Source organism: Lissotriton vulgaris, chromosome 8 (assembly GCF_964263255.1).
Source record: "Lissotriton vulgaris chromosome 8, aLisVul1.2, whole genome shotgun sequence".
NCBI classification, from domain to species: Eukaryota; Metazoa; Chordata; class Amphibia; order Caudata; family Salamandridae; genus Lissotriton; species Lissotriton vulgaris.
In genome coordinates, this window is record NC_141696.1 from 235,974,590 (window position 1) to 235,997,438 (window position 22,849).

At 44.4% G+C, this 22,849-nt stretch overlaps 2 protein-coding genes across 5 annotated transcripts in view; one reads left to right on the top strand and one right to left on the bottom strand.

Moving 5' to 3' along the window:
• USP16 (ubiquitin specific peptidase 16) overlaps positions 1–10,228 on the bottom strand; it is a 351,578-nt gene extending 341,350 nt beyond the window's left edge. Inside the window, exon 1 of one of the 3 annotated variants that reach the window (XM_086934020.1) lies at positions 9,867–10,228. The gene's annotated coding sequence lies outside the window, so the exon portion shown is untranslated. Of the gene's footprint in view, positions 1–9,505; positions 9,595–9,825 lie in introns of those variants that run through there. The other 2 variants (XM_086934021.1, XM_086934019.1) reach the window with 2 other exon arrangements.
• The window catches only part of RWDD2B (RWD domain containing 2B), a 113,335-nt gene continuing 94,357 nt past the window's right edge, over positions 3,872–22,849 (top strand). The window contains exon 1 of one of the 2 annotated variants that reach the window (XM_086934022.1): positions 3,872–3,892. The gene's annotated coding sequence lies outside the window, so the exon portion shown is untranslated. Of the gene's footprint in view, positions 3,893–10,256; positions 10,479–22,849 lie in introns of those variants that run through there. The other variant, XM_086934024.1, reaches the window with a different exon arrangement.

Genomic DNA, 22,849 nt, shown 5'->3' on the forward strand with positions numbered 1-22,849 from the left:
CGCCCGGAACGTTTGTCATTCGATTTACAGATGAATATCGATCTGTTGGAGTCTCTTGGTTTTGTGGTCAGCGAGAAGAAGCCTTCCCTGATTCCATTCCAAACCTTGCAACTTCTGGTTTTGTGGCGAAGTCTGGCAAATCCACTCTAAGCCTCCCATCTTGCAAACTTACCAAAAAAAAAAAAAAGAGCAGGAGCTCAGAGAAACTCTGTCTTGGCCTTTGATCTCCCTGAGCCAACTTGCCTGCACAGTAGGTCTTCTCTCATCATCCATACAGGCCATTTTTCCAGGCCCCCTCCACTACAGGGAATTGCAATGCTTACAGATCTTCAACAGGGTCTGACCTATTTGCAATCAATTCCCCTCTCAGAAGAGGCGAAGGAAGAACTGCAATGGTGGATTTCCCATATGGAAGCCTGGAATGGACGTGCAATCTTTGGGCCCAGCCCGATTATGTAATAGAATCTGATGCCAGAGGCACGAGTTAGGGAGCTTGATGTGGGGAATTCTGCACAGGAGGAAAATGGTCATCCGCAGAGCAAGCCCTTCACATAAACTGCCTGGAACTAATGGCAGGCTCCTTTGCAGTGAAAGGTTTGGTAAGTCGACCATTTAGGGGGAACAAGATCAAAGACTCTTTCAGATTTGGCTTGAACGTTTTGGAACAACAGCCTTGCTAGCCAGATTTTGTACTTGGCGGAACACCTTCCACGAAAATCCAATCAGGTGGCAGATTGGCAGTCCCCGACATGGACATCCTGCCAGTCGACAGAAACTACAACCATGGGTATTACTAATCGGGTTATGCTTGCAGTAATAACCCTCGCACAATCACAGACATGAGCACTGCCCTGACAGGCATGATTTCGTGAATCAGGGCCGGCATGGGTGAGCTGGGCACAAGGCTGGGATGCCAATATTCCGAGTGACACAGCAGGGAGCTGCCTGACTTAATGCCATGCAAACAGCAGCTCGTCCATCCCACTTATTAATGAGTGTGTAATCAGCCCTTAATGTACCTCGGCGTAATTGTGAGCACGTCATCAATCCCCTGGCCTCCTCCCATCTTCCTCATACCTCCAGCCATCACACCACAACAGCCCCCTTCCCCACAACAAACAGAACATTTTGCTTTACGCCCAGGGTGCTGTTCCGGTCAATCCAATTAAGGGCCGGCCCTGGCGTGAAAGACCACTGGTGTGATTGCCAAAAAGGCCACCTGCATGACAGCATGCATATCCTCTTCAAAACAAATTGCATAAACGCTCCTTCCTTGTACGATTTTTTTCAGACACAAGTGCAATCTTCTCATCTGACCTGTCCACTAGCACAGTCATTCCCTAACGATTCATGACAACCTGTTTAATCAGCTGAAGGATCAATGGCATGATAGACTTCAATGCCACTTCGGGCTATATACTGCGTGACATAACTGACAGTTTGCACAAAGGTGTCCGACAACTTTATATAACAGATTAAATGGCAAATTCACTGTTAAACTACTTACAAATTGTGTGTCTTTTACTAAATAGATAGCAAGACAATCATAACCTAATACTTATGGCAGTGTTTAAGTGTCTTACAGCAGAGGTTCCTAATCAGAAAATTAAATAATATTAACAGTTTAATAAAGTGTATATAAATAACGCAGAATTGAAAATTATTAAACATTCTGTCAATGTGAAGGAGACTAAAAGCTAAGTTAGTATACTCCGATTGAGTCATGGGGACATTGTAAGTGCATAAAAAAAAATATAGAATATACAAGTGGCCTCAACCGAATTTAGAAATACGCTATCGTCCCATTAAAATTAAAAAGTTTTAAATATATATTTCTTAAATAAATGAAATATTTATCGTTTGTGCATTTATTTAGTGGTTACTCATTGCTGCATTTGTTGTGTATAGTTTTGCGGTTAAAATCATTGAAAATACTTAAAATCACAGTGCGCGAATTCCATGATAACTCGGAGGTCCAACACCAGAGTCCAACAAGCAGTGGGGAAGGAAGAGGCAGACGATAAAGGAGCAAATGGCAGATGAACGCGAGTGCTGCTCGAGTGTTGTTAAAAAATGCGTTCCTCACCGAGTGCCTTTGTGCACTTACTCCTCGCGCTAAAGACATGCACCCAGGCAGACTTCGGCACTCCGGTGGGTCGCACGCATACATACGTGTGCATTTGTAGTGGATTAATTAAATAACAGAACGAAAGAAAAGCACCTGAAATTTAAGCATCAATAACATGATTACTTTAACACACTCCAATCGGGCCAGCAGAGCAAGAATAAGACACCGATACATGCAAAGCCAAAACGTGGAATGCCGCGTTAATATGCAGAAACAAACAAAAGTGGGCAGCCTCCATATTCTTGCTTAAGTAAAGCATGTGAAATGTAAGCAGGAACAACATGGTTACCTTAACACTTTCCGACCGGGCCAGTAGTGCAAGAATCCGATGCGGATACATGTAAACATAAAACGCGGCGTGCCGCGCTGATATGCCGAACCAAACAAAAGTGGGCCACTGCCATATTCTTGCAAGGACGGGGTGGAGGTAGGGCAATAATGAGGGCAGCATTGTAGTGTGTCTGTAGCCCTCTGGGTCCGAGTGGACTGCTTAAGGTAAAGCATGTGAAATGTAAGCAGGAACAACATGTTTACCATAACACTTTCCGACCGGGCCAGCAGTGCAAGAATCCGATGCCGATACATGTAAACATAAAATGCGGTGTGCCGCGCTGATATGCAGAACCAAACAAAAGTGTGCAGCTGCCATATTCATGCAAGGTCAGGGTAAGGGATTGGGCGATAATGAGCTAAGAATTGTAGCATGTCTTTAGCCCTCAGTTGCCGCATGGACTGCTGTGTTAACAAGAGGAAGAGGACGAGAGAGTAAACAAGTAGGGGGAAAAAGTAAAAAAAACAGGAGACGCGGCCTGGCGGCCGTGAAACTGAAAGGGGAGGAGAAATGGCTGAGTCAGAGTGCACGCTTTGATGCAGCAGGGGGCGGAGCGGAGCGGGAAGAGCTGCTGGCGGCACCAAGCTGGGGAACAGATGGCTGGCCATTTGATGCTGTGCACACGCATTTTAACTCATTGCGCTTGCGCATTGACCTAAAAGCGCACGTGCACTGCAACAAATCGCCACTTTGGTTAAACTCTGGATAAGCCCCTATATCTCTCGCCAGCTCGAATGCGCAAGCGCATCGGCAGGCGAGACCTAAAAATGATTCAGTGGGGGTTCCCAGTAATGATTAAGTGGGGGTCCACAGATGTCAAAAGCTTAAGAACCACTGTTTTACAGAGTAGCGTCTACTCCTCCACAAAGCATTTCTGAGTCTTTTCAGGGATCGGATCGAACGTGCTATATAGATGGTGCTACAAGACAAAGTAAAACGTACCAGATCCACCTTACGAAAATGTGATTACCTCAATTCAGAGGCCAATTAACAGCTGAACACACTTGAATTTATTATTTGGTACATGTTCTGTCCTAACTACCTGTATGAATATGTCCTGCTGAGGGCACTTTGTTGTGACGTCATTCCACTCCGCGCTACGCCGTGGAATGTTGGAATGACGAACGTTCTAAGTCAAGCGCCCGACGCCAGCTGGCAGTTCCCCCCGGCTGACTGAAGGCGGTGGGCGCGCTGTCTTGTTGCTTATGAATAAAGCTTCATGTTTAAACTTAACCCCTGTCTCATGTTGTGGCTACAACATGTTCTTGACGAAGAGGTCAGCCTGATGTCAGCGAGCAACAAGACAGACAGCGAATAACGAGGCGTGGAAGGTGAAGTGCTTTAACCTTGATGAGGCACTACGGAATGGCATAGAGGACCTTCACACAGAGAGTGAGAGAAAAGCCAGGCGCAAGAGGAAGAAGGAAATAAAAGTAAGAAGTGCAACTGTGCTGGCAGTGAAGAGGTATTCTATGGCAGAGTTCGCACCTTGCATCTAGCTGTGTGGAAGTGACAGTGAGCAGCTGAGCGCGTTTAAAGAGGAAAAGTTATAGCGCTTAATCATTGCTGTGATGGGCATTACTTCGAGTTAGTGTTAATTGGAGATCAAAGCACCCGAGTGTGAAAGCACTTGAAAGCACCAAGGCGTGAAGGAAACTGAAGCGCTAAACAAGCTTCTAGCTGCCGCATATTATCAGGCACAGAGATTTATGACAAAAGGCGCAATTAAAAGATATTGTCTGAAGACAAACAAAGCTTGATCAGTACAGCGCGCAGTGAGCTTGTGGAAACTGAACACGAGTAGAAACGCAGGCAGCAAAAGCTGAAGGCTGTCATGTGAAGAGGTATTTGAACTTGGTGCCAGGGAAGTGTGATAAAGCAGAGTACATTGAACATGAAATAAGTGGCAGAAAAAAAAAAACGATTTGTGAAGTGGATGGTACATGCTTCGCCCGGAATTGTTATTTACGAGTGATTGGCACAGTTTACAGAGTTGTGCCGCATGTGTTAGAAAACGGCGCCACCTCATGGCATAGAGTGGTATATGCTGGTTAAACACAATTTTTGGAAAACACATCTAACTAAAGATTGAACTTTGTATATGACTGTGACAAGAAGTGAAACAATTGAATTGACAGGAAGCACATATTTGCGCTAATATGGATGTAAGTGCCCTTGACGTATCTGCAGTGTCTACGCCTCCTCACTTTCTCAATCAGCCAGGGAATCCAAGCATATAGTGGGATGAGTGGATTGAGGTGTTCGATAACTATTTGGAAGCCTTGGATGCGCTGGACTACAGCAGCAACAGAAAAAAGGCAATTCTACTTACTAACTTAGGCAAAGAAAGACAACATATTTTTTAATATTTGCCTGTTGCTAATAATGAGCGTGGTCAACCCATTGAGGAGGTCTATGAGGAGGCAAGGAAAGGGCTAGAATTGAGATTCGCTAAGGAAACAAATGTAGCGTTAAGAAGGTACAAGTTTTATACCCAGCCACAGAGAATTGGAGAGTCAATTGACGACTTTGCCACAAGACTTCGCTAACTTTCTTTGAAGTGCAAATTTGGCCCTATGACTGAAGAAATGATCAGAGACCAGCTTATTGTACAGTGTAGAAGCAGGAAGACTCAGGAACGTTTATGGGCCGCAAAGGACCCCTCTCTTAAGGATGCAATTGACATTGCAAAAATTATAGAGGAGTCAGACTCTTGCATGAAAGAAATGGATCGTAGGGACAACAAAGTTAACATGTCTTGTGAACGTGAAACATCTGTTGTAGAGGGTTGTGAAGGGGAAGTAGCTGCCTCAACCAAGTTTAAAGGTGTGAAGAATGCTTATAGGGGTAGAGCATTTCCAAACAGGTACGGGAATAAGGTATGTGGAAAGTGCGGCAGTGCTTACCACGCGTCCGACTCGAAGCAGTGTTGGGCCATTGGGAAAGAATGCAGAAAGTGCGGCCGCAAGGGTCACTTTGAAAGAATGTGCAGGGATACAACAAAGGAAAGGTAGCAATGTTATCAGATGAGTATACTACATATGAATGCTCTTACAAACCCGATAGAATCTTGTGCGTTGAACCATCTTCATGTGGTGGTGGGGAGGATGGAGAAGTTCTTCTCACTGAGCCTCATGATGTAGACAATAGGAGGAAATAAAGGCCTAAGGCAGGGTTTGTCATTGGTGATAAAAAGGTTGACTTGATGGTTGACTCGGGTCACTATATACTATCATACCAAAAAAAATCTACAAACAGGAGTGGCCTAATAAGAAGTTGATGCCAAAAGACATAAATCCTGGGGGGTATCAGGGTGAACAGATAAACATACTTGGCTACATGGCAACAGAGATTGTCTTTCAAGGAAGGTCAGTGAGGGGTAAGGTATACGTAGCAGAATCAGGACCTCCAATCTTAGGATGGTATCACCAATTTGACCTCCATATCAAAATTGACCCACATGCTGTAGAACAGGTCATGGTGGTAGATGATCTGTCAGTGGCAGACATCCTAGAAGGGGGTAAGGGTGTTTTTAGAGATCAGCTGGGCAATCTAGAAGGATATGTACACAAGATAAAGATTAAAAGTAATGCAGTCCCAGTGCAACACAAACTCAGAAAGGTTCCCATCATGGTAAGGGGAGAAGTAAAGAAAATGTTGAATGAGATGCCAGCCAATGGGGTCATAGAACCAATTGAATGCTCATCATGGATTTCTCCGGTTGTTATTTCTCAAAGGGCTGATGGCATATTACGTTTTTGTGTTGACCTCAGAAGTTTGAACCAGAATGTTATCCCTGACACCTTTCCCTTGCCCAACATAAATGAGTTGATGGTGATGCTTAAAGGGGCAAAATACTTTTCTAAACTTGACCTTTGTCATGCCTACCATCAGATATGCTTACATGAGTCATCAAAACACCTCACAGCCTTCATCACCAATGAGGGGATATTTCAATTCACGAGGATGCCCTTTGGGTTATGTTCGGCTGCGAGCGTGTTCAAGAGAATGGTCACAGAGGTATTCAAAGGTGTTAAAAATGTAATTTACTTCCAGGATGACATTCTTGTATTTGGCAAGAGTGTGAGTGACCATAACTCCGCATTGAAAGATGCCCTGGCAAGGATCCTAGAATCAGGTCTGACATTACGCAGGGAAATTTTTTTATTTTTGTCAACAGAGGTGGAATATCTGGGGCATTCCATCTCGTCAGATGGCGTAAAACCAAAGAGAGACTTACTAGCATCCATAAAATTGGCTCCAGTCCCGACCAACAGAGACCAGCTACGCTCATTTATTGGGCTAATAGAATACTATTCTAAATTTGTGAAGAACTTCGCAAGTAAGACCGAGCCCCTAAAGGTGCTCATGAGAAAAGGGATCAAATTTTGTTGGGGGGATGATCAGGAGAAGTGCTTTGTTGACATTAAGGAGGAAATATGCAACACAGGCATTTTGGTTCCTTTTGATGTTGAGGGGAAAACTGTTATTACTGTTGATGCAAGCAATACCGGTGTAGGAGCTGTGTTGTCACAGCATGACGGCACCAATGAAAAAACAGTGGTGTTCGCATCCCGTACCCTAACTACCACTGTGCGCTGTTACTCTGTGATAGAAAAGGAAACTCTACCAGCCGCATGGGGTGTTGAGTATTTCAGGATGTATGTGTGGGGGAGTAGATTCAAACTCCGCACTGACCATAAACCGTTGTTGAAGATACTTTCACCAGGTGGGACAGGAAAGGAGTCAGCCAGACTAGCAAGGTTAGCCTCTAGACTACAGAAGTACAATTTTGATGTAGAGTTTATTTCGGGTTGACTGCATGTCACGACTGCCCTTGAATTGGGAAGATGTAGACAGGACAGGAGTATCAAAAAGAAAAAGTGAAGGGGCCATTTCTAGTGTTGAGGATGTAATCCAGTGGAGTAGTGGCGCAGTCAGTAAAAAAGAGTGGGAGGAAGCTATGTCTAAGGACGAAATTCTTAAGAATGTGATGAACCTTGTTTCAAAGGGTAGACGTAAGGAAAGCACCCTGCCCATCAGCATTAGACCTTTTAATGCAGTAATTGACGAATTGTCAACTGTTGCTGGTCAGGTTATCATGCGTGGAGACAAAATAATTCCCCCATTTGAGATTCGGAAAAGACTCTTTGACTTGGCACATGAAGGACATATGGGCCAGACCATTACGAGGAAACGGTTGAGGAACGAATTTTGGTGGCCTGGTATGGATGGTGAGGTGGTAGATTGGGTTGAAAGGTGCAATGAGTGCTGCGAAAGTGAGAAGAGACGTCCCTAATTCAATCCATGATCCGGGTGTAGTGTGGCACAGTGTATGCCTCGATTTTATTGGGCCTATGCCGGGTGTTCACCCCAGTAAAAGATTTGGGATGGTAGTAATTGATGTGCATACTCGATGGCTCATCGTCTATTTACTTCCTGAAATAACCACCCGAACCACCATTAAGGTTTTGCGCATGATTTTCAAAGAGGAGGGTCACCCCACTGTTCTTATCACGGACAACGGGACCCAGCTGACTTCTGGTGAGATGAGACTTTCTGAGCGAGTGTGGAATAAAACATACATTCACCACTTTGTATAACCCACAATCCAACGGGATTGTCGAGAGGGCCAATCGCATGATTAAGGGTGCAATTGGGTTGGCAATAACCAATAACCTTGACATAGAGGAGACTCTTAGCGAGTTGGTATGGGCCTATTGCACAACTGAGAATGCTACCACTGGAGTTGTCCCCTTCGTCGCCATGCGAGGTAGGAAACCAGCTTCTAAACTGGTGCCTCCGTGGATCAAAGAACTGATTGAAGGGAAGAAAGATGATGGTTGTGATGCGAGAATTCCTGAGCATGCTTCCTGTAGAGTGCAAGTCAAGGAAGAGAACGTGCCCAGCATAAATGTGGGTGACTGAGTCAAAGTTCGTTCTGGACGATGGGTGAGAGGTTTATGCAAGTTTCGAGGACCTTACAAGGTAAAGGAAGCACACCCATTCTATGTTGTGCTGGAGAATGGGGGAAAAGTGGAATCTACGTAGGGTAGCAAAGTACTGCTCAAGAGACCGCATTCCTAAAACCTTGGTTAGTAACGGAGGTACCAAGAGTTCATGTTCTGGGTACATGTTGGCCCATGACCGGCAATTGCTCAACAGTGCTCGCACAGGTGTTGAAGTGAGGGCACCAGGCCCCGGTGGGGATAACCTGAGCACTGGTCAAAGGCCAATTAACACAAATGATGATTCATATGATCTTCATGGAGCCCAACCCTACCAGAGACCCTTACGGGCTAGGAGCTCCCTCAGCATTTGCACGATTTCATTGTAGGATGATCTGTTGTTAATGTTCTTTGTTTCTGACATTTACATACCCTTCCCTATCATTGTTTTATTTTATTCCCTACCTGCGTGTAGAGGAAAGGGGGGTATGTTGTGACGTCATTCCACTCCGCGCTACGCCGTGGAATGTTGAACGTTCTAATTCATGTGACCCACGCCAGCTGTCAGTTCTCCCCGGCTGACTGAAGGCGCTGTGCGCGCTGATGATGTCTTGTTGCTTATGAATAAAGCTTCATGTTTAAATTTAACCCCTGTCTCATGTTGTGGCTACAACACACTTCATGTGTCCAATGTCAAAAGCAGCGCACATGATCCTCAGACCACAAAAGGTATACCACAATGTTGCAAGATGACAACTAGCGAGGCTTCTTAACTGTCACTCTTGATAGTTCATATAGCCCAGCATTGACAAAAAGAAAATTATGAGTGCTAGTTTGAAAATGAATGTACACTACTAAGATAGAACTAACCGAACTTGTCATGCGAGTGATGCATAATACGAGCTCTGAAAGCTGAATAACATACAGTAGAAATTCCAACAAAAAACTACAATAAGCTCCTTCCCGTAAAAAAAAACCCGAAAAGGTGATACATCGGATTTATACATTAACCGAATAGGACAACAATGCCACATCCTCGGTACACAAAGACTCCCAAGGGGTTCCTTTTTCGCAAATCACCAACTCCCCCACGCTTACCTCACAGGCTACCGGCTAATATCGTGAAGTCAATCCCTATCCGGATTAATTTACTCCGCCCTCTAAGTGCGTTTTCACACGTCCAGCCCAAAGACAGTCCGCTAAACGCAAATACAGCGAAAAGGTGCCCAGCAAAGAGTAATGGGCTGCTTGTTAAGAAGTCGGCCATTTTGATACATTATATTTTCTGTGTAATGAGTACTGAACGGTAGTGTATATTAAAAAAGCAAAAAGATAATTTGAAATTAAACATTTGAAAAGAGGTGGCTAAACAAATCAATTTTAACCGATATAAACGACATCAATATATATATACATACATTTTAATTTCGTAGAACCCAATATAAATGTGTCGACAAACCTATGAAAGAAATGTCACTCTTCTACGCTTGTTTTCTAGTCTGGGAATGCTGTTCAACCGCAGAATCTTCATCTGGTACCTGCGTCGTACGCGGCATTGCAACATGCTAATCCCTGTATGTTTATGCGCAGCTCCTTTTCTGGTCGATTTCATCACTGGCTTCGCTAGCGCCACGTCTTTAGTAGCTACCATGCGAAGGTCAGGCAGCACGCCACTTTGCCAGATTTGGGTTCATGTTCATTTCATATTGACTGAATAGCCTGCTCCCTCTCGTCCGTGTTGCAGAGAATCAAAGGTATACAATAGATTTGCCTGCCATTGACTATAACAGTCTCTCTGATGGTGACTACGCTTCCGCACGTGTCACGGCGTCCGCAGGCTTGTTGTGACATCACGGCTGTAAACGGAAGGAAGCGTATCAGGTTGCTACCATGTTGGTAAAGGTGGGCCGGGCCGGCTGATAGTGCGAGACGTCTGTCAACGGTTTCAACCACAACAGCACAAGAGCGACTCGAAGAAGGCTGGTGTGCGCTCTGTTTAGGAACATGTAGCCAATTTAATCTCGATTACTGTGACTTTCCAACTCATTTACTACAGCAGCAGCAAGCAAAGGTAAGTAGTCCCGTTCTTTAACCATGTCCGCGTATTCGTCGTATTAGGACACCTGCTTAAAATTACTCACTTGAACCAGCCACACTTATTCGCTCACCCGTCAGCAACCTAATTTCACTGCGTGCACCCTCAGACAGTGACCGATTTAAGTCAGTTAGGTGTAGACACGACCATGTTAACCTCTCTTCTCACATGTTCAGCATTTTTACACTTGCACACAAATTAGGAAATCAGCAGGGTAAACATTTGAAAGAAATGATAAACTGTGGTGAAATTAGTATTATAGGATAAAGAATGTATTGTTTTTCTACTATGAATAGACATCTAGGTTGAATAACAACAAGCTAATGGGATGTGCCGTCTTCTTTCTTATATGCATATCACCGAGGTGTTTTAGATGCCCCGATCTCTTGTTTTTTTTTTTTTTGCAGTGCACAGTTTTATGGTTCGCACCAAAGACGTGTTCAAGTTCAAACCACCAGGTGGTTCCATGTGAACATGTTCTAATCATTCGGTTTGCAGATTGTTTACGTCTGCGATGCCTTTCCTTGAGGGCCGTGTACGATAACAACATCGATAAACACTTGGCCGATTTTTTTTATTTGCCTAAACCTTTCAGTAGGTACTGTAATGTAAATGTGTTGTATTTGTATAGCGCGAACAGTAACCCATAAGCATCCCGGCGCTTGTACTCCTACCACAAGGGAACCCCTCCTGGCTTTTCCTTGTGAGGTGTCCACTCCTGGGCATCCCATGGTGAAACCAGGCATCCCTTGTGTATCGGGGGCGTTGTGGAGACTAAGCAAGCTATTGCCCAGAGTTGCAGCCTGGGGCCCATGTTTAGATTCGGCACTGAGGCGAGAATATCCGGTCAGAGGAATTTAAGCCCGATCCTGCCGAGGCGGGAATCGAACCCTGGTCCCTGGCCAGCGCTCTGCATCAAGGTCTGCCGCTCTAACCATTGAGCCAAACTTCTCCACTGATTATCATGTAACCTTTTCACAAATGTTCCTTACATAAGACATTATTTAACCCCCTGGTCTAACTAAGAATTAAATGGTTTAAAAAAAAATAAAACGATTAAAAAGTAGGCACTTTGCAATGTTAACAAAGGTCCGTTAAGTACTAAAAAATATACAGTTACAAAGCCAACCTAGTTGTTTCACGATTTTCTTACACAAATTAAATTGCACAAAAACAGTTGTTTCATATTTGTAAGTGACATATTGGCAACATTTGTTCAGCAGTTTCGCACCCACTTGAAAAGAACAGATTTGTTCCTCACCATGTCACCTGCTCCCATTAGGGCATGCGATACCAAAGGGGATGATGGACGGAGCGTTTGAGCAAATCAAAAACTCACCCCCAGTCAACTGATCTGGGTTTAACCCATCATCATTCTTTAGCTCACTCCACCACCCCAGTTCAGACATGGCTATATGCAAATCAGTCTGACCCTGTGCCTCATGGAAACAGTCAAGCCCGAACTGCCAAACCATGTCTTCCCTGGACCGGAAACAAGCATCCTGGGACCGGTTTCTGGCTAGTCAGCCGTCTTCAGCCAGGCTAGCTTGAATTCAGTGGCAAAGTGAGCAAGGGACCCACGTCTGGGCATACTCTGCCAACTTAGGGCGAATGATGATGGATTAAACCCAGATCAGTTGACTGGGGGTGAGTGATTGCAATGTTCAACACTCCGTTCATCATCCCCTTTGGTTTTGATTCCCATTATGGCATGCAATGGGAGTTTCAAAATGAAATACATTTCTCCCATAGCTAAGAAGGGGCTTGAGTTAATGAGCATGTTGAAGTTGGATTAACAAATCACTATCTAGCGTATGAAAGTGTGTTTTTGCAGAGTTCCTTAATCATTTTCCCATTTGTTGGTCATTGCCGTTATGGAGTAGTCTACTAAACTGTTTATTTTCATTTGTTACAACTATGGTACAGAGTTGTGTGTAGTTATGATAAGTTTTTTCTTTGCTTTGTTATTTTATGCACTTCTAGGAAGGGGTTCTATTTTTATATTTTAAGATATATATATATATATATATATATATATATATATATATATATATATATATATATATATATATATATATATATTGGTTTATATTCTGTTACTAATATTTATATAGCTGTCCCACTTCTTCCATTTTCATGGTCTTGCAGCACTCTGACATTTGACAGCGTTATTCTAAATGGTTTCGGAATAATTTTTGACTATAGTCATTCTGCTTAGGTCTTGTTTTGTCTAGTGTGTGTGAGATGATATGTTCAGTAATGACGATTCCTGTTTGATGTAAATGAATGATTACTTATATTTAGAGCATTGAAGGGGCTGTGCAGTGTAGAAAAAAGTAGTTCTCTATGCTTAGTTCTGTATCTTTAACAATCCCCAACAATAGGAATTCTAGAATGTTTGTTTGTTTGGTGATATCCTCTGGGGTTTTGAAACATATTGTGGCATTCACCGTATGGCCCCTGTAAGGGAGTGATGGTGCCAGATGGCTGAGCTGTAGACAGTCGCAGCTCCTGGCAATAAAAAGTGGCGGGTGGCGAGGCAGCAGCGGGGGTGAATTAATACTTTTTTTTAAACGTACCTGATGCTGCCGGCCGCCTCACATCTAGGATCATCAGAGACTCCCCATCTAATCCCGCGATGCTCTCAAACTGCATGAGAGCAGCGCTGAGATTGGCCTGAGTGGGCTGGTATAACACTCGTTCAGTCAGACACAGAGTCTGTGCTGTTTCTCCACGTGCTTGTGGAATACAGCTGGGTTGGAGAAACCTAACTGTGCATGTCTGTTTGGCCAGCCGAATGCGGCTGGCCAAGCTGACATGCACACTTATACGTGCACTCCACTCCCATGGCCTGGCCCCACCCATTCCTGCACACGCTTAGCTCAGCCAACAGCTGAAAAATAAAATGATTTAAAAAAATCATTTTATTTTTCAGATGCTGGCTCTGAGTCAGTGGGGCAACGCTCCTCCTCCATTGCAGAGGAGCTACCGCTGGCTGTAGCATTTTGTGACTTGTCCTAAGGAGGTTGATCAGTTGTTCATTGTGCAGCCAACTGTGTTGGGATGTGCTGTTTTCATTGAAGCACTCTACCAACTGATTGGCTTTGGCACTGTACTGTGAACTTCAGGATGTATGTGGGCTGCCTAATGTGCTGTGTTAGTAATGTTGGACATGGGTATCGTATTGTAATGCTGGTGCAGCATCATTCCAGAAGCTAAACAGATTTGGTACTATGTTGTGCATGTGTGAGGCTTTGGGTGAACTTTCTAATTGAATTCTTTGTTATTGCAGGATATTATGTGCATAACTTCACATGCATTTGGCAATATCCATTTAAATAGCTGTTAAACCTGATACCCTCTGGTGGTAGGATCCCAAACTTTTTGCTTCCCCCTCCTGTTTTGCTGAATTCATTTTTGTTGGCTTTAGGATTATGTGCACTTTACCACTGCTAACCAGTGTTCAAGTGCTTGAGCCCTCTCCCTAAAACGTGGTGCCATTCTCTTACACCAGATTGGCACATTTCATTTAATTGTGAGTCCCTAGTAAAGTGGTACTACATGTACTCGGGGCCTAAACATTACATGCAACTGGTGGGCCTGTAGCACCCATTGTGCCACCCACTTAATTAGCCTTTTTAGACATGTCTCGTGCCCGCAATTTATAGCCTCTGTGCACTTTTAAACTTCCATTTGACCTGGCAAAATAACCTTTTTACCAGGCATCAACCTTCCTTTTTGAGCCATAATAGTCATCCTAAGGAAGGCAATAACCCGCCCTTAGGGCAGGGCACCCTGTATTTAAAAGTTGGATATGTACTTTTTAAGTTTTACATGCACTGGTAGTGAAAACTCTTAAATTAGTTTTTCACTACTTCAAGGTCTACCTCCTCCATAGGATAACATTGGGTTGTCTTCTTACATTTATTAAGTGATAACTTTTGATTGGGATGAGGTGGGAATATTAAGTTTGGTTTCAAATTAGTTGTAATTTAAAACCCTGTTTAACAATAAAGTTGGATTTTCAGTCACAAGTCTGAAAATGCCACTTTTAGAAAGTTGCTACGTAAACAAATGATGGACGGAATGCTGAATAAATCATACATTCTCCCCCAGTCAAGGATCTGGGTTAAATCCATCGTTCTTTTGCTCACCATGCCACCCCAGTTTAGACCCAGCCATATGCAAATCAGTCTTGACCCTGTGTCTTAAAAACCAGTGTAAAAACCGAAATACATTTATTCGCTGGGTATTTACTTGGTCTTAAAATCATTCTGAAAGAATCTTACTTTTGTTTTACAGGTGAATGAATACCAGTTAGTTAGAGGATGACATAGGTCACCCTACACAGTGGTAACATCTGAGCAGATTTGGTGAGATAGGAGCCATAATTCTTTCGTCCTGATGAATGCCATGGACCCTTTGGGCCAATTTGGCAGAAAGATGTTGACGACGACAATCACAGTGGTGACTGAGTACTATTTCCCCCAATCCCCACACCTCGCTTTTAATACCAAGTAAATACCCAGCGAATACATGTATTTCTGTTTTTACATTGGTTTTTAAGAATCACTTTTCTCACAGGCCGCCTCTTAGATCTTAGAAGTGCCTCCCTGTCTCCAGGTGTAGGCCTGCTCTCTACCAAACATGGTTTTTAGAGAGCGAGGACTACCAATGATGAAGCATGACACCTAATGGTGTGTGAAGGCAGTCCTTTACATTTTTAGAGATGCTCAGCACTCCACTAATTAGGGCTTAGTGCTTGTCATTTTTTGGCCACTAGCCTCAAAACGACAATTCCATTCAGCGTAGCTTCTTTTTGTGTGTATTATAGGTTGGAGGCCAGCTCACCCTGGATACCCCATAGTCTTTAGTTCTCTCCCCTGGAAAGCACCAGGGTGTTTTGTGTCGTTGCTACCATCTGACCACCCCTAAAATTAGTATTTAGTATTTATTAGTTTTTAGGGGGCAACCCTGAACCTTACTTCTCAGATTACTGACGATCTATGAAAAAGAGGACAAAGAAGAGCCGTGCAGCAGCGAAGACTGAAGACACCAAATGATTTAGCCCCAGCCTACCAGCTTGTTTGCTGCCCTCAAAGATCCTGCTACAGACCCAGCTACAGAAGAACAGAAGAGCGACTCTTCCTCCAGCCAGCGACCTCCATAACCCTGGAAGGACTGCCTGCCTTCTAAAAAGAATCTTGAACTCCTGCGGACCTGTCCAGAAGAAAACCAAGTGAAGACCAAACCTATGAGTGTGCCAATAGCTCAAAATCTTGCAATTGCGAGACCGAATACATTGCAAATGCTTGTTTAGGGCGGGGAGCTCTCCTCTTATATAGCTGCCTGCTTGCAATCTTGCGTGGACACGCCCCCCTGCAATGCATCATTAAATCAGACACCATGGCAGGTGATGACCATGAAAAAACAGGGAAAGTGAGAAGAAGGGAAATGGGTGGGTTGGGCGATGTACGGGTAAGAATCCCCGAAAAATAAACAAGCATTTGCAATGCAACAGGTCTCGCATTAGTTAGAGTTAGAGAATTTGGCATTGTTTATATTTAGCTGGATATGTTTGCTGGTTTGTGTACTGTGTGTATTAGGGAATGGCAGGTTTGTATGTATCTGTGGAGTAAGTATGTGTATTATAGCGTTCCCATGCTATGTTTACATTACCAGTGAGGCTAACAGTAGACATATACACAGAGACAAACATACAGAGAGACACACATAGAGACAAACGCACACAGAGACAGACATTCACATAGAAACATACACACAGAGACACACAGACAGTCATGCACACAGAGACTGACACACGTATAGAGACGCATGCACAGACAGAGACACAAATAGAAAGAAAGATGCACACACAGAGAAGAGACGTACTTACAGAGACAAATGCACATATAGAGACGCACACATCTATAGATAGAGATGCACACACAGAAAAATACACGCAGATAGAGACACGCACACCGAGACAGAGATGCGCACCGGAGAGACAGAAACATGCACATAGAGTTGCACACACAGACACAGATACAGAAACGCGTACCCAGCAAAAAATACACTTACAGACAGAGATATGCACACAATAGGGGATGTCACTGTTAGGGGATGCCATGACAGAGAAGCGTGGGAGGTGGGCTGGCATGTACAGGGGGGAAGGAAACATACATTACAATTTTTTTTAATTGCAAGAGAACAATGGGAAAACACAGAGGGGGTGAACAAATCAAAAATGTAAGTGAGGGAGATAGATAAAAACGAGACCTATTGGCGATGCCAATGCTTGTTTTACTAGTAGGTGTTGTTTATTGGCACCCAGCAGTTAAGGTTTCTTAACTGAACTGCGCATGTCAGGGTGACTGGTATTTTGCTTATGGCCTGCCCGACATGTACAGTTCAGGCTTCCCCAGTCATAGCTGTCAGGGAGGCGGGGAAGCAAATACACAGCTCCATCGTTCTCAGATGGAGCACTGTGGTTACCCGTCCCGTCCCAGCCAATCCTTGCACTGCACTTATGCTGTTTACTATTATTAACACCATGAAAGCAGTGCTATAATTGGCTGGGATGCATGGTGTTTAGTTTCACTTTACCCGCCTGGCATGCATTGCTCAGCTCTTCCTATTCAGCGCGTGATGCAGGTGGATTTCAGAATCGGCCTGCACTGCATAAATAAATAAATAAACAATGTTAAGGTAGCAGCAGGAGAAAGTACCCTATAAACGCCTCACTATTTTCGAGAGTCACCAGCCGCCACTGCCATGGAGGAATAGCCACATTTTCGAGAACCACTGGTTGCTGATTTTTGAAGGTCGGTCACCACTACCTCATTCTTCAGCCCCACAGGTTTTATGGTAGCAGTCAACACAGATAACATATATAGGATTAGTAAGATAAGATGTATACTTTGGGTTGAGAAGCAGAGTGGGGCCAAGGCTGCGTGTTTGCCATTTACAACGTCCTGTGGATGGAGCGGTTAGGGCAGAAGGAATGTAAAGTTTGAACACGGAATGGGTGAAAAGTGAGATGACTGTAAATCATGCTCGAAGAAGGGGGTGGTTTTGGATCGGAGTGAAGCGGTGTAATCCTAGAAATAAAAGAGCCTTGGAACACAACAGGATTGACTAAAAGAACTGGACAGTTTGATAAGAGAAGGTGTAATACGGTCAGCTGTGCTCTCCATGGTGTGAGAAATGTATTCTAAGGGGATTTTAATTTCGGACACTCCTTCCCCAGTTTTCTTCTGAAGATTGTTGGGTTGTTTTAACTGCAGCTGGTATTTAGCGCAGAACCCAGGCTATGACATTGCCTCTCTCCAGCTATACCTCCCCCCTGCTTTTTTTCTTACTGTATTAATCAATTTCTTTCTTTCTGTCAGTACACTTCTTGCCTGCTGAACTTCCTAAAGTACCTTGCTTCAACCCCTGACCAAGCAAGGCTATGTCCGGTCAAAACACGTTAACTTCATGACCTATCTGAATTCTTAAAGACAGACGAGGGAGACTCTCTTACCAATGTATGCTCATTTTAGGATTGAAAGTTTCTTGCCAGGAGATTGATTTGCAAGCAGTTGTCTTGTTAATACCAACTGATAACTCCTTGACTACTTTGGCTATTTCGGGGGTCTTTTAAAGGCAGAAAGATTGCTGTCTCTGGCCCCCACCTACAATATTCGGCTAAGTCTCCCCCCTAACATATAAACAACAAAGGTACCAGAGGGTCTCAAGAAGTGTGCCCAAAGGAAAAGAAAAGCCAAACCATCCCTGACTTCTACAGAGATGCGTCACAGAGGGCTCTCAACAGGATGAGGAAAATACCCACCTCCCCAGACGGCCAGGACGCCGGCCCAGGAGTACCGACGGAGAGAGCGGTGCTTCATCTTCCCCTGAGCCGCTACCAGGTGGGGTGAGGCCAGCCTACCTTACAGATCTAGTGATCATCACAGACTGTAAGAGGCACCCGGAGCAATCAGGTGACCATTTGCACTTGCTTTTGTTTCCCAGGTGCTAGTTTTCACTTCACTCATTCCACATGGTGCAGTAGTTTTATTCATATACTTGGTCCTGATGAATGCAAGGACGCAGTAGTCCGTTATTTGCAGAAACTAGTCGACCACGCCCACCCTAGGCAGTCTACATCATTAGACAGCCCTAGGTAACCCTTTTTTTAATATTGGTAAGTTAGGCACACAGAGAATAAAGTTTGGTTTTGTGCTCTTTCTGAACCAATTTTAATACACCCCTTTCTTGGTTTCTTCACTTCCACACACTTCCCGACACTGCACACCCCAGTCACATCTTTGACCACTCACAACATCGAGAGGCATACCACAATAACATTGCCGGTATTTGTTGAGGAACCCCCTTACCACCGGGTTGACCTCTGAATGTGGCACCGATCTTCTCAGACGGGTGGTACGGATAAAATCCCAAATGATGAAGGGCGGATCCGTTTGGTGACTGATGGGTATTTTCCTCATCCTGTTGAGAGCCCTCTGTGACGCATCTCTGTAGAGGTCAGGGATGGTTTGGCTTTTCTTTTCCTTTGGGCACACTTCTTGAGACCCTCTGGTACCTTTGTTGTTTACATGTTTCGGTGGGGAGAGTATCCAGAGCATGGTCCTTAAACTTCCCCCAGGTCCCCCCTACCATAGTTTTTTGTCCCCCCTAACATATACTGGAGAATCATCTAGTGTCAAATTCAATTTTCTCCCCTCAACACAAACTAACAGAGTAACTGAAGTACCCATCATATGCATTCCACCCAGCTGGTAAAATTGCTTCTCCTCACAACACACAGGTTGTTGCTGACGGATCTCTCAATGGGACTGCAGCCATTGATGGTGACCTCAGCAGATTAAGAAGATTTCTGTGGGTTGCTTGGCTGCTTAGAAAGATAGCAAGTCCCTAGCAGGGGTAGTGACCACATCATAGTACATAGGGAATGGTTGATTTAAGCGGGAGCCTTCTTTGTCCTCTTCACCCTTTCTATATGCTAGTAAGACGTAGATAGGATATTTCGAGAGGGGCAAGATCCTGGTTGGCTCCTTTAGCTTAAACCTCCTTAACTATTGATATGCTTGTCATGTTTCTTATACTGCCTGGTGAAAGTGTGCACTGATGGCCGGTGGTGTGTATGCCTGTTGAAAGCGTGCACTGATGGCTGGTGGTGTGTGTGCCTGGTGAAAGCGTGCACTGACTGCTGATGGTGTGTGTGCCTGGTGAAAGCGTGCACTGATGGCTGGTGCTGTGTGCCTGGTGGAAGCGTGCACTGACGGCTAATGGTGTGTGCGCCTGACGAAAGCGTGCACTGACGGCTGGTGGTGTGTGCCTGGTGAAAGCATGCACTGATGGCTGGTGGTGTGTGCCTGGTGAAAGCATGCACTGATGGCTGGTGGTGTGTGCCTGGTGAAAGCGTGCACTGACGTCTGGTGGTGTGTGTGTGTGTGTGTGCCTGGTGAAAGCGTGCACTGATGTCTGGCGGTGTGTGCCTGGTGGAAGCGTGCACTGAAGTCTGGTGGTGTGTGACGGCTGGAGGTGTGTGTGTGTGTGTGTGTGCCTGGTGAAAGCGTGCACTGATGTCTGGTGGTGTGTGCCTGGTGGAAGCGTGCACTGACGTCTGGTGGTGTGTGCCTGGTGGACGCGTGCACTGACGGCTGGTGGTGTTTGTGCCTGGTGAATGAGTGCACTGACGTCTGGTGGTGTGTGTGCGTGGAGATCTCTGCCCTTAATTGGCGAAGAAATGCAGGTTCATACTTTGGCATTTCCTCTCTATGTCTTAGATGTTGTGTTGCCTGTACTTTGAAGGAAGTTAAGGAAATGACCCTAGGTACCTTCCCAAAATCCGAATTTTCATTAGTTTTCCTATCCTACAAGAAACCACAGCAGACACTGGAGAGAAAGTGGCACAGACCAGCATTTGAAAGTTATCAGCGAAAGTCCGGCAGGGTCCTTATCTAGAAGGGAAGCTCGGCTTGTAGTTCAACAGTGTGACTGCAAAGATTGTGTGTCAGTGGTATATTGTAACGGCCGCACGGCCTTCAGGCGCACTCTGCGCCCTAATTCAGTTACAGTGAGTATAATTTTGCCAATTCCACTAGAGTAGCGTCTCCAGGCACCATAAACCATTGTCTTTTCAATTAATGTGACAGCCATTGTACAATGCGCACATTTCCAATTGCATCTTGATGTTGCTGGGGAACTGGGTTCGAGTCTCGACAATGACGCTGAACATCCTGTGATTCTGGGCAAATCACTTAATCTCCCTGTGCCTAACCAACAAATGAATGTGTCCTCATGTAATGCCAACAGTGCTATGTAAAGCGTTCTGATACCAGATTCGGGTGAAGTTCGCGCTGTATAAAGCTCTGTAAAATAAAAAAAATACATAACGCAAAATGGTTGTTGGGAAATGTAGTTTCTCTTTTTCAATGTGCTAGTTTGTATTGTGCACGGTTTAATGGTGCCACATAGCAATTAACTGGAAAATGTAACCTTGAGCTGCACACATATATGCAGGAACCGGCCAAGAGTACTAGATTCACTTTATATATGCAGAACATATGTTGGTAAATGTTCACAAGTGAAGCCAGTGGTGGCAGATGTTTTGAAGTGGCGGCTAAATTTAGTTGAGCCCCAAACGTACAGTGTTAAATCTTAATATGAGACTAGCACCTTTTCTTAGTAACAGAGACTCCACGTCTCCACCTCTTGGATATGGAGTAATCCCTTAAAGTATAGCCCATTTGAGGTCATCTGTATCATGATTGTAAGTCAAAAATGGCTACTAGTAGCGCCGATTTGGACAAAAAGATTACATTTACATTAAAAATAATGAAACATGTTCAAACTGCAGCCTCACCTCTTATTCATATTTCCTTTAAGATAATGCAATTTATGGAGGGTTTTCTACTTGCCTCTGGGGTCTTAAGGTATAGACCAATCGAAATGTTTTTGAACTGTATGTTCTTTTACCTAAAATGTCCACCTCAAAGAAATCACTTACAGGTTACTAACTCTCCCGTCAGCAGCCAGTTAAGGCTACCCACAATGCACTTTTCAGCAGATTAGTAAAGCCTTTCCCACATACTAAAACATTTGATATTTGATATTTATGTGTATTTATAGAGCGCAGACATTCGCTAACATGCTAAAGAAAACACGTCTCCATGTAATCTTAAAATTCTGTTGAGATGTGTGAGGAGCAGCAAAAGTCGAAAACAAATATTATTATACCCAAGCACATGTAATTCAAAGCAACATTCTTTTCAGAGTTATTGGTAAAAAGCACAAAAGTGAAGCCAATCAGTAAACTTTTTTCTCTTTCTCTTTTGAGTGAGCAGCCACGGGGGTAAATCTGAAGAGGGGTACCTGGCTACAACAATAGTTAGGCTCACTCACCAGGGGGTGTCCTCCAAGCTATGCTAACAAACACAGCATGGTAAGAACACACCCAGTCCTACTTATAAACTGAAGACCGAGCAGGACTGGACCACCAGAGATGCAGATGACTGACTCGGTCCACTTATAGAGCTAAAGACAAAGTGGCACGGAGTACACACACCACGTCCGACTCTTAAGCTTAAGACAGAGCGGAGCGGGTGTACATAAAAGACACGCTCAAAAGAAAAACCCCTTCCGCTCATAAACTTAAGACAGAGCGGAACAAAGCTCTCAATTGGCCAGCGTGACGTAAACAAACACAAAACACAAATGCGTGTCGTTCAACTCGTAAACTAAAGACGGAGCTGAACGAGCACGAACTGAACAAACACACAAAAGACTGTACTTTACGAGCACAATAAAACAATGCCAGTTGACAGTGCTATAGGTCGGAACCATGAGAGGTCGTAAAACAGACCTATCAGTGGAGCGCAGGCAAAACTCTCCATCCCTGGGGAAAGGGAATACCGGGGAAAGGGAATTAAGACAGCAAGGTGCCAAGAAATACCGTCAAGCAAAAGGGTTCAGGAAACAAGGTCAGAAACTTAAACAGGCAGGGAAGCAGATACCAAAAACGCTATGAGAGCTTCACAAAGCAGAACGCTGAGTAAAGGGGCGTGGTCACTAAACCATTCAGTAAGCCAAGCGGGGATTCGCGGGTGAGACTTCCTTTTCAGTTCGTCAGGGAGCTTCTCCAAATTATCGAACAAGGCACAACAGAACCCACAGAGCTCTACTAGGGACTGTAAAGAAACATGCAAATCCTTAAGCAAGTAGAACAGCATGCTGAACACTCGTCATAGCGGGTCAATGAATTCGACCACCCCTGCCAGTTCTCCCCCTCAAAAGCCTCCCTCCGGGGCCTGGTTTAGACGGATGTAATCTGTGAAATG